Below are 9,714 nucleotides of genomic sequence, written 5' to 3'. Positions count from 1 at the left end.
ATTGGATTAGTTGAGTTTTAAGCCCGTGTTTTAACACATGTCCTAAAAAAACTAAACTTGACCTAAACTGACTTACTAGGGACTGACTCGACACATGACAATACATATATACAATTATATTGGCCATTATCTCCTCCTCCCACTTCATCCTTGCTTGCCTTCACGCAAGTTTAGTGAAGTGGAAAACAGGATGACCAGTATCCAACAAATAGAAGCACAAAAAAACCAGAAAACACATAACACATGGAAAACATATTATATATGAAACTTCTCACACTTAGACTATGCAATAGGCTAAGTGGGAGAAGAATAACGAACATAGAGAACACATAGACAATGTGGAACAAGAACTAATATGCAAAACATATTATGTCAACAAAAACTTCTCACACTTAGACTATGCAATAGCTAAGTGGGAGAAGGTATAAGACTCACATAAAAAAAACACAAAACAAAGACAACTTCTAACATCCTAAACACATATTACGTTGTAAACCCTCGTCTTCTCACACTTAGACTATTGAATAGGCTAAGTGTTATGAATGAGGGTATACGCTTGCTAAAACATGTAAAAAAAATAGAAACAATACAACTAGAAAAAAACTCAAGTTTGCTGAAAATAAAAAGAAAGCTAACTGGTCAGTTGGTAGGGTCGGTCACCTTCTCCTCTGGATCCTCTTTGGTCAGAAGCCTTATGCAGTTTTCTTCTTGGGTTCCTTTGTTGGTACACATCAGGGGTGTCACTCTTTTTCTTATGATTCTTGAAAGTCCTCTTGATTTTCCTCTTTTCCATGGGCCGCAGATAATGGTTACTGGGGACCTTGCTCCCGATCAGTTTGGGCACTTGTCCCAGCTTCTTGATGATAATGGCCGATAGGACCACCCTGGGCTTCTTGGTCTTCTTCTTTTGCTTTGCTGCCCCATTGCCTTTCCTCTTTCTTTCTTGGTTGCATTTTCCTTCTTTGTCTTGATTTTCTTGTAAGTCGATTTCTGGTACTGGTGTCTCTTTCTGGGCAGCAGGGATGGCAAGTGGATTGTCGATGTTGGCCTCCTGCACTGGCTGGGCGAAAGTTGCAGTCGGGTTTACCCCAGGTTTTGTAGGAGAACCCCCTTCCTGGATAGTAAGGGTCGATGACGGATGTCCAGCAACAGCAGGGGTCTCTGACTTTGTTGTAGCATGTTTTGGATCCTCCCTAGGTTTTGTAGGAGGTCCACTATCTTCCTGGTCAGTATCAGTGTCCTTGTTCTTCTTTTTGTTGCAAGGAGTCTTGTCCTCCTCGCTTGAGATCTCTACAAGATCATGAACCTTGCTGGGCCCCTTCTTTTTCTCAATCCTACGCCTGATGATTCGCCTCGATGCGCGCTTCGGCCCTTGTTTTCTCTCTGCCTTCTTCTCGGCCAGTTGGTGAGCCCCAGTGGCTCTAGCGAATCTTGACTTCTGACAAATAGTCTCTTCAATATCCTCTTCATCAGGTTCTTTAGTGGTTTCCCTTGAACTCTCTTCCGGACCTTGATTGATTTGAGGTTCAGCAACTGGCTCAGTTTCATCAGGACCACTCTTCTTGGTCAGTATGTACCCCTTATCCTTCGTCTTGCTTGATTCCCCAAATGACTCCTTCCGTTCAGGCTCCTTGTAGGATGTTCCTGACCACAATGTCACCTTCCTCACATTAGCCTTGTCAGGTATGTGCACCGTAACTGGGAGCCTTTCCGCATTCCCACAAATCTCGTTCATCGAACTGGCCAGGTAGGACAGTTGCTTATTCAGCATGTCCATATTTTCCTTATGCTCTTTCTGGGCGTTTTGCATGCCTTGCACCTCTTCATTATTTGACTGAAATTCGCTCCTCATGGTTTGCTGGTAAGCAAGCATCTCTCCCATCATCTCTTCCATAGATCTTCCTGACTTGTTTTGGTGTAGGAAATGGTTAGGATTTTGCTGATGGTAGGGATTAAACTGGGTGTTAGGTATGGGTGGTAGGTATAGTTTGGCCGATTTTGATGAGAGGGGTACTGGCCGAATTGGTTAGAGTTGTGGGGTTGATTGTGATTGGGATTCAGGTGGTGTAGGTAGGGATTTTGTTAGTGATGGGAGTTATACTGGCCGTTGGGATGCGACTGGTAGATGGGATGGTTTTGATTGTAAGGGTAGTTTGGCTAATTTTGGTGTGAAGGGTACTGACTGAACTGGTTGGGGTGGTGATGCTGGTTAGGGTTAGGGCATGGGTGATTTTGGCAATGTTGGGGTGAGTGGGATTGGTAATTCTGGTTTCCCATATGATATTGTGGCACATAGGTGGTATTTTGATATGGATTTGGTGGGTGCGGATTATGCTGGTTTCTTCCTGACCAGTTCGGCTGTGAATCTTTAGCTGGGGGTCCATCGTATGCATTCTGAGGTGGGTTGGGCTGGTTAGAGTTTCCCTCTCCCCATCTAAAGTCCAGGTGTTCTCTCCAAGGCATGTCCTGCTTTTCAGGATTCCAGTTCCTATTTGAATTCCAAAACCCAGTCGTATTTGGATAGTGATCCTCTTGGGCAGTTACCGTGGTGGCATTGACTGGAGGAACTTGCAGTTTACTCTTCTCAATTGCTGACAAAAGTGCCTTCTCGAGCTTGTCAATCCTACTCTCTAATTGATCATTATTTCCTACTGCTGCAGCATTTGTCATACCTCTTCTGGGCGGGAGAGTACGTGGATTGTCATAGGCTCTTTTCGAGTAGAAAAGTCTTTCCATGATTCTCTTGGCCTCACTAACTCGTAGTTTGAAAAAACTTCCTCCACTTGATGAGTTCACTAAGTCCTTGCTCTCCGCATTCATCATCTCATAGAAAATCGAGTAAATTTCTACTTCCAACATGTGGTGGTTTGGGCATGCGTCCAACAGACCCATGTATCTTGAATAGTGCTGACTCAGGGTTTCATCATAACCTTGTGTAACTCCTCGGATTTTATCTCTTAGTGCACTTGTCCTGGCTGCTTGGAAGAACTGATCCAAGAACATCATCTTGAAGTCAGACCAGGTTCTGATACAATTTGGTGGCAGCCTCTTGAACCAAGTATTCGCCTCCCCTTTAAGGGCAACGGGAAGGGCCTTCAGTCTGTAGTCGCCTTCGCTCGACCCCGCTGGCCGCTTTAGAGCCTTGCAGATTTTGCAAAATTCATGCAAGAACTCGTATGGGCTGTCACAACTCCTTCCCAAGAACACAGGCAGGACGGCCATAATGTGGGGCTCCACGACGATTGCTTCCGGTGGTTCGCCATCCAAGTGAGCGTACAACGAGCTTATCTCGGGATCATTTTCCTAGTCAGCCATGTTGGCTTTCTCCTCTTCAGTTGCGGATATTGATTCCGGTTCACTCTTGATGGTTGTGCCGCGATCCTCCTCACCGCTCGCATCCAAGTTAACAGGCAAGGCAGTGGTTAATTCTGAATGAGTGGTGACTGGATTTGCCCCTTCTTCCTTTGGCCAGTTGGACTCAGTTTCATTTAACTGCGGAACACAAAAAATAAAGAAAACTTTATTTAAAATATTCACACCAAAATTCTTAACAAAACTCCTCATAAACTAATAAATAAAAGAAAAGAAAAATAATTAACTATATGTACACCAAAGTGTCATGCAACAGATGTATGCAAAAACGCCATCCATCCCCGGCAACGGTGCCATTTGATAGAGGGAAAAGATGAGACTATGACTCTGTGTGTGTGTTTCAACTGGCCAGGAGGGTACCTAGACCTAGCTGTGTCGTTGGGTCTGTGTCTATCTTCCCTATCAACAAAAAAATACCTCAACCTACTTCTACTGGCTAGTATAGTGGAGTAAGGTCGAATCCCATAGAGATGGATGTAGGCGAGATACACTTGCGATGACATTCTGGGAGCGGTTGGTTAGCTACCACGCTTTTTTTTTTTGGGTTGAGTATTACCTAGTCGGAAAATGAAATGGAACCTATACCCCTCCTGACCAGTAGGTCAGGGTGGGCTCTAAATGCTGCGTGATAAAAGAAATTAAAGTGCCTGTGTAAATTAGGGTACGAGTGTGCATGTGAGAAACTACTATACGAAACTTACTAAAAATGGCTAGACAAAAGGTAAAGAGAATCAAAGGACATGCTGGCAGACTGTCTCCTTGGTATGCAGAAAAGCTGAAAAAATGCAAGTACAAAAGCAAAAAGCAACACAAGTGGTCTCATTCTTTGATTGTGACATTATCTTCTTTACCAAGCTAAACAAACAAGATCTAACAAACTCCATTGAAGAATGATCAAGCTTGAAAATTCGTAAATGCAATATTTAACTTAAAATCGAGAACGAAAGCTAAAAAAACTGAAATCTACGCAAACTGGTCAGCGGGACAAGGTGACAGAAGCAAGCAGAAACGATTCCCATGCATTTTTGAGGAACTTAACCTGATTAAAACTTGTAAACACTCCAAGAAAACCTAGATCTAACTAAGCAAAGCAGATTCAAGCACTTAAATAACAGAAATTAACGTAAAACTACCAGATCTAGCTACTAGGCAGAAAGAAATAATAAGCAAACGCAAACACAAAATAAAACCACAATAAACTTCATTGCATTCAAGATTATCACCCAAAAGATGTTCCAACTAAGTACCTAGTGGAATCCAAGTCAAAGGCAAGCAAAAAAAAAACAAGTACTTAAACTAAGAAATCTTAAAAACAAAGTAAGTAAAAGATTGTTTGGCTCATCAGAAACTGAAACTGGAGGAATTTCTGGAACTACGGTGGCTGGAATGAATCAGGCATGATGCTCCTCGCCGGCAGGTGGCCGGAATCTTCAAGTCAGGCTGCTGGATTTAGATGGAACTAAGAGCTAGTGGAGCTATTCTCCTCAAAAGTGATGTAGTAGTGATGATAAGTCCTAAGTGAAGTGTTATCAAAATTCCCCCCTTTTCTCTATGTTCAGCTCCTATTTATAGGGTGGCTTGCCCTAATTTCTAGGGCTTTCTCTTCATGTGGAATGACAATGTTGCCCTTCTTTAGATAGGTGATTATTCCAAGCAAGTCCTTCCTTCTCGTGTCCAGTTCTGTAGCATCCATCCTGACCAGTTTGCGTATTTTCTGCTCATACTAACCAGTTTGCAACTTTTCGCAGCTTTTTCACTCGAATTCCTTCTGAACCTTTCCTCCTGATTTAGTACTTCAACCTGCACACTTTAGTAGCTATTTTGTAGATATTATCCAATAAAGCACCTTATACTGACCAGTAACCAAGGCCGAGAACGAGACTCATAAGAATTGAATCCTAAATTTCGAAAGGTCAGCGAATTTAAACCCTCATTCTGAAATCTCTCCGAAAATATCCATTAATAAGATTATTTCAGGTTATCATAAAACACCGATCCATATTTCTTTTTATATTTTTTTGGAACTAATTAGGCAACGAATTCATATGCCCATTTGTTTTGGCCACATTACATGCATCGTTTAGGCATTTCTGCTCTGAGCCAATCACGTCGGGTATGATATTATATAATGACGAAATGAGAAATTTAAATAAGTCAATTCAAAAATATATTAATATTATTAAAATATTTAATATTATATATAATGTCTATACAATTTTTATGACACACTGTGTGATAACTGTTTTCGATGAATCGCTATATCTTGAAATCATCTAAGAATAGTCTCATACTCCCTCTGTCCCATTAAAAATGAAATGGTTTTTTTTTGGGTTGTCTCATTAAAAATGAAACGTTTCCTAAAACTGAAACAACGTCGTCCCTCTTACTTTCTCTCATCATTAACTCACAAAACAACATTACATAAAATCTCGTGGCGAAAAGCAAATGTTTTATTTCTAATGGAACGATGGAGTATTTTATTTTTTTAAAACTTTCTCTTACAATGTACAACTATATAAAATATCATTCATCTATTCGTCTCTCATTCTATTTCACAAATCTTTCTTAATAAGTTTCATTGAAGAAAATATTATCTCGACATAAGTTGTTGTAACCAGAAGGATAAGTGGCAACTCAATCAAATGGTACACCAAGGGGAAAGCTTTAACTCTTTTGGTTTAAACCAAAATCTTTGTTAGACTTTCCAAATTTTTAATGCTAGAGAACTCAACTTTCTCAACTGTATAGTAGTACTAAGTTTTAAGTTAATCAGAAAGAGTCATACGCTCAGTAGACTAAAAGTCATCCAGATAAAGTTGTCCAAGGCAAACCAACTTGTCCACATTGAAGCTAGAAAATGAGTTTTTTGTACTACTGAAATTCATGCAAATAAGCAATTTTGTATTTGTTTCTGGAAAACAATTATTCATCTCTTGAGTAAGTAAATCAAAAACCTAACAATGATGAAAAAAATGTGAATTTTGTATTAAATAGATAACTAAGTGTAATTATAACTGAGAAATAAAATGTACTCTCTTTGTTCCTCAATACGAATCTCACTTTGACTCGACACGGATTTTAAGAAATGTCAAGTAAAGTTGATGCAGTTCCAACATTAAATGTTGGCAACGCTAAAAATGTCATGTGTTAAAATGACTTGAAATGATAGGGTCCTCGATCTAGCATATCTCTTATTTTAGTTAGTTATCCTTAGTTATTTTCCATATCTTTTGTAATATTTTATTTTAATTATCTTTTTTGATTAGAAAGACACATGTTAGGGTTTAGGATTCTATATAATAGAATTCTATCGTATTTTCATTTATTGAGAAATAAAGTATAAATTTATTCTCATTCCCGGTTCTGGCGGAAATCGACCCCTAGCACCTTAACTAGGGTTTATCTTGTTCTTCGTTTCGCTACAAATCGTTGGTGCTCTAGTTTGATAGATCTAGGCTCTATCAATTGGTGCTTTCATTGATTTACTGTTCACGTGAAACACCTAGAACTCAATCTAGGCTTAGTTTTCCTATCACACACTCACGCCACTTTTCTTTATCTTTTTGCCATAAATTTTGTTGAGTTAAGGTATTAATCCAAATTGATTCCTAAGATATCCGAGCTTAATGCCGCTTCTCAAGGAATCACAACAACATGATCTCCGCGATATCAGGGAGATGATCGTGGAATTACGTCGCCTAGTCAGCACTCATGGAGAATTTCTAGCCACGTTTCGGCAGCAAACACGGTCCGATGAGACTTCAGACAGCCTTGACGAGTGTTCACCCCCGCAGCGTTGGTCGCCCCCTTCGTCGGTCACGCAGGAACCGATGGGTTTTAAGTCTTATTCTATGCCACGCCTCAAACCTCCATGTTTTGACGGAAAAATGGCCCTGGATTGGATTTGTAAGGTCCAAGAGTATTACAACCACCACTACACTCCGCTCGATGATCGCCTTTATCTTACGAAATACTTGTTCGATCCACCGGCAAGCGATTGGTTTCATAATTATAAAAAACTGACATTGATGGTTCGTGGGAGGATTTCTTGGTGGCAGTCTATTACCATTTTTCTCCAGATTGAACAAAGAGGGCCGATGAAAGGCAGTTAGTCACCCTCGATTTTGACGAGATGAAGAAAATTGAAGCAGAGAGCACAAAAACTGAGTGTGAATCAATAGAAGCAAAGAAAGATGAGGTAGAACAAACGCCTGCTCAAGTGGTCAAAGAGGCAGCTCCTGCTATGGAAGAGGCTCCACCAGTCAAGCCTACTGAATGTTTAGCCAAATCTGAAGTTGATCTGATTGAAGAAAATAAGGTTGAATCACAATGGGATATGAAAACAGAGGAAACACCTGCTGAGGCTGAGAAGATCGAACCCAAAAATGATGTGGTTGAAGCAAAAAGTGGGGTAGCTGCAGAGTTGGTAGAGGCTGAAGCAAAGCCACAAACTGAAGTTGTCGAAATAGCATGTGGAGGCGATGCTACGCCCAAAGATGTCAAGTCGGGGGAGAAAGACTTGATATGTTTGTCTCAGGCCTCAGATGGTCGCGCGATCCCTCCGCTCATGGATGTGGCATGTCTCGGATTCTCGAAGGATGAATTAATTTTTGCAGGTTATTGTATTTTGGACTACAGTTTTATGCTCAAAGAGGCTGCGTTGTGCCATCCAACTCGTCAATTTGGTGACGAAATTGGGGTTCACATATTTGATTCGGGACCTTTTGATGTGTCCAAACGGATCTGCTACGGGACGTTGGAAGACTTAACTGCAGCCCTCTCCATAGGCGTCCACAATGAAGGAGAACACAGAGCTGGTACTACGGGTGTTGCCGTTGGAGCCAAGATTTGGTGTCACTTTCGCAGTGCTTATTTCTTTTTCCTACCTTGAGGACAAGGTGGATTTCAACCGGGGGAGAGTTGATAGGGTCATCGATCTAGCATATCTCTTATTTTAGTTAGTTATCCTTAGTTATTTTCCATATCTTTTGTAATCTTTTATTTTAATTATCTCTCTTGATTAGCAAGACACATGTTAGGGTTTAGGATTCTATATAATAGAATTCTATCATATTTTCATTTATTGAGAAATATGAATTAACTTCTGTTCTCATTCTTGGTTCTGGCGGAAAATATGATAGGATTCTATATAATAGAATTCTATCATATTTTCCTCTATTTGTTCATTCAAATTGTGGTGAAAGAACCTATCAAATTCGCACAGTGTTTGTGTTTCATGCCCACCAAATACAATATAGTGGGCTCAAATAGTGTCTTTTGAAGGGATAATAAGCCTACCAAACAAGCCTTAACTTGAAACATTAATGAAACTTTTTGTATGATCTATCTAAACTTAAAACATGTTGTACCAATTTAAAACATTGATGAAACATTTTGTATGATTTAATGACACCTGTTTTTTATATATATTTATTAAACGAATTAGAACCATCTACATGCATATTTTCAAGAATTCAATTATCGACGACCACCAAATTTTTAAACAGAACAAAGTAGTGAGGTGTGAACCCTATCGAGTGTCACCCAGTCACTTTAAACTCGTCTGTAGATTTAAGTCTCTTCTACTTTTAATTTCTCCACTTTCTAGACCTTTGATATGCTCACATTGTCGTAGTTTGTCCCTTCTTTTACAAAATGTTCCACATCTGTTGACAATACTAAAAAATCACTTAAAACACCATCTTCTTTTATACTACTCTCTCCGTCCCCAAATAGTATGAATATTTGGTTCAACGCGGATTTTAATGCATAACTGGAAAAGTAAGAGAGAGATAGAAAGAAAAAGCTATTAAAGTATTTTTAGTGGTGAATGGATCCCACCTCATTAGAGAGAAATGATTTCCAAAATTAGAATGTTCATACTTTTCATGGACAGACTAAAAAGGAAATAATTCATACTTTTCGGGGACGGAGGGAGTAACATGTACCACTACTAGTTACAACCGATGAGCAGAACAATGAATGTACGTAGTAGGAGAGAGTCGCAATCAACCTCACGCACAAAGTGATTGCCGCTTCTTCTTTCTCACTCTAAGGTTAGAGTTTTTTCTTTTATTACTTCCTCCGTCCCACAAGAATATGCACTCTTTCCTTTTTAGTCCATTCCACAAGAATATGCACTTTCTAATTTTGAAAACTTTTTTTCTTTAATAAAGTGGGACAAAAAAATAGAAGTTGTGATACGTTCACTAAAAAAATGGGGGGACATGAGGTTCCTCATTAAGAAAGTCCCTATGAGGGCTTAGTTGATCCATATTCTCCACTAACAATATTTTAATTATTTTTTCTCTCTACCGCTCTCTTACTTTACCTATTTTGCAT

This window comes from Salvia splendens, chromosome 12 (genome assembly GCF_004379255.2).
Source record: "Salvia splendens isolate huo1 chromosome 12, SspV2, whole genome shotgun sequence".
In the NCBI taxonomy this organism is placed as follows: Eukaryota; Viridiplantae; Streptophyta; class Magnoliopsida; order Lamiales; family Lamiaceae; genus Salvia; species Salvia splendens.
Note: the sequence above shows the minus strand (reverse complement) of the source record.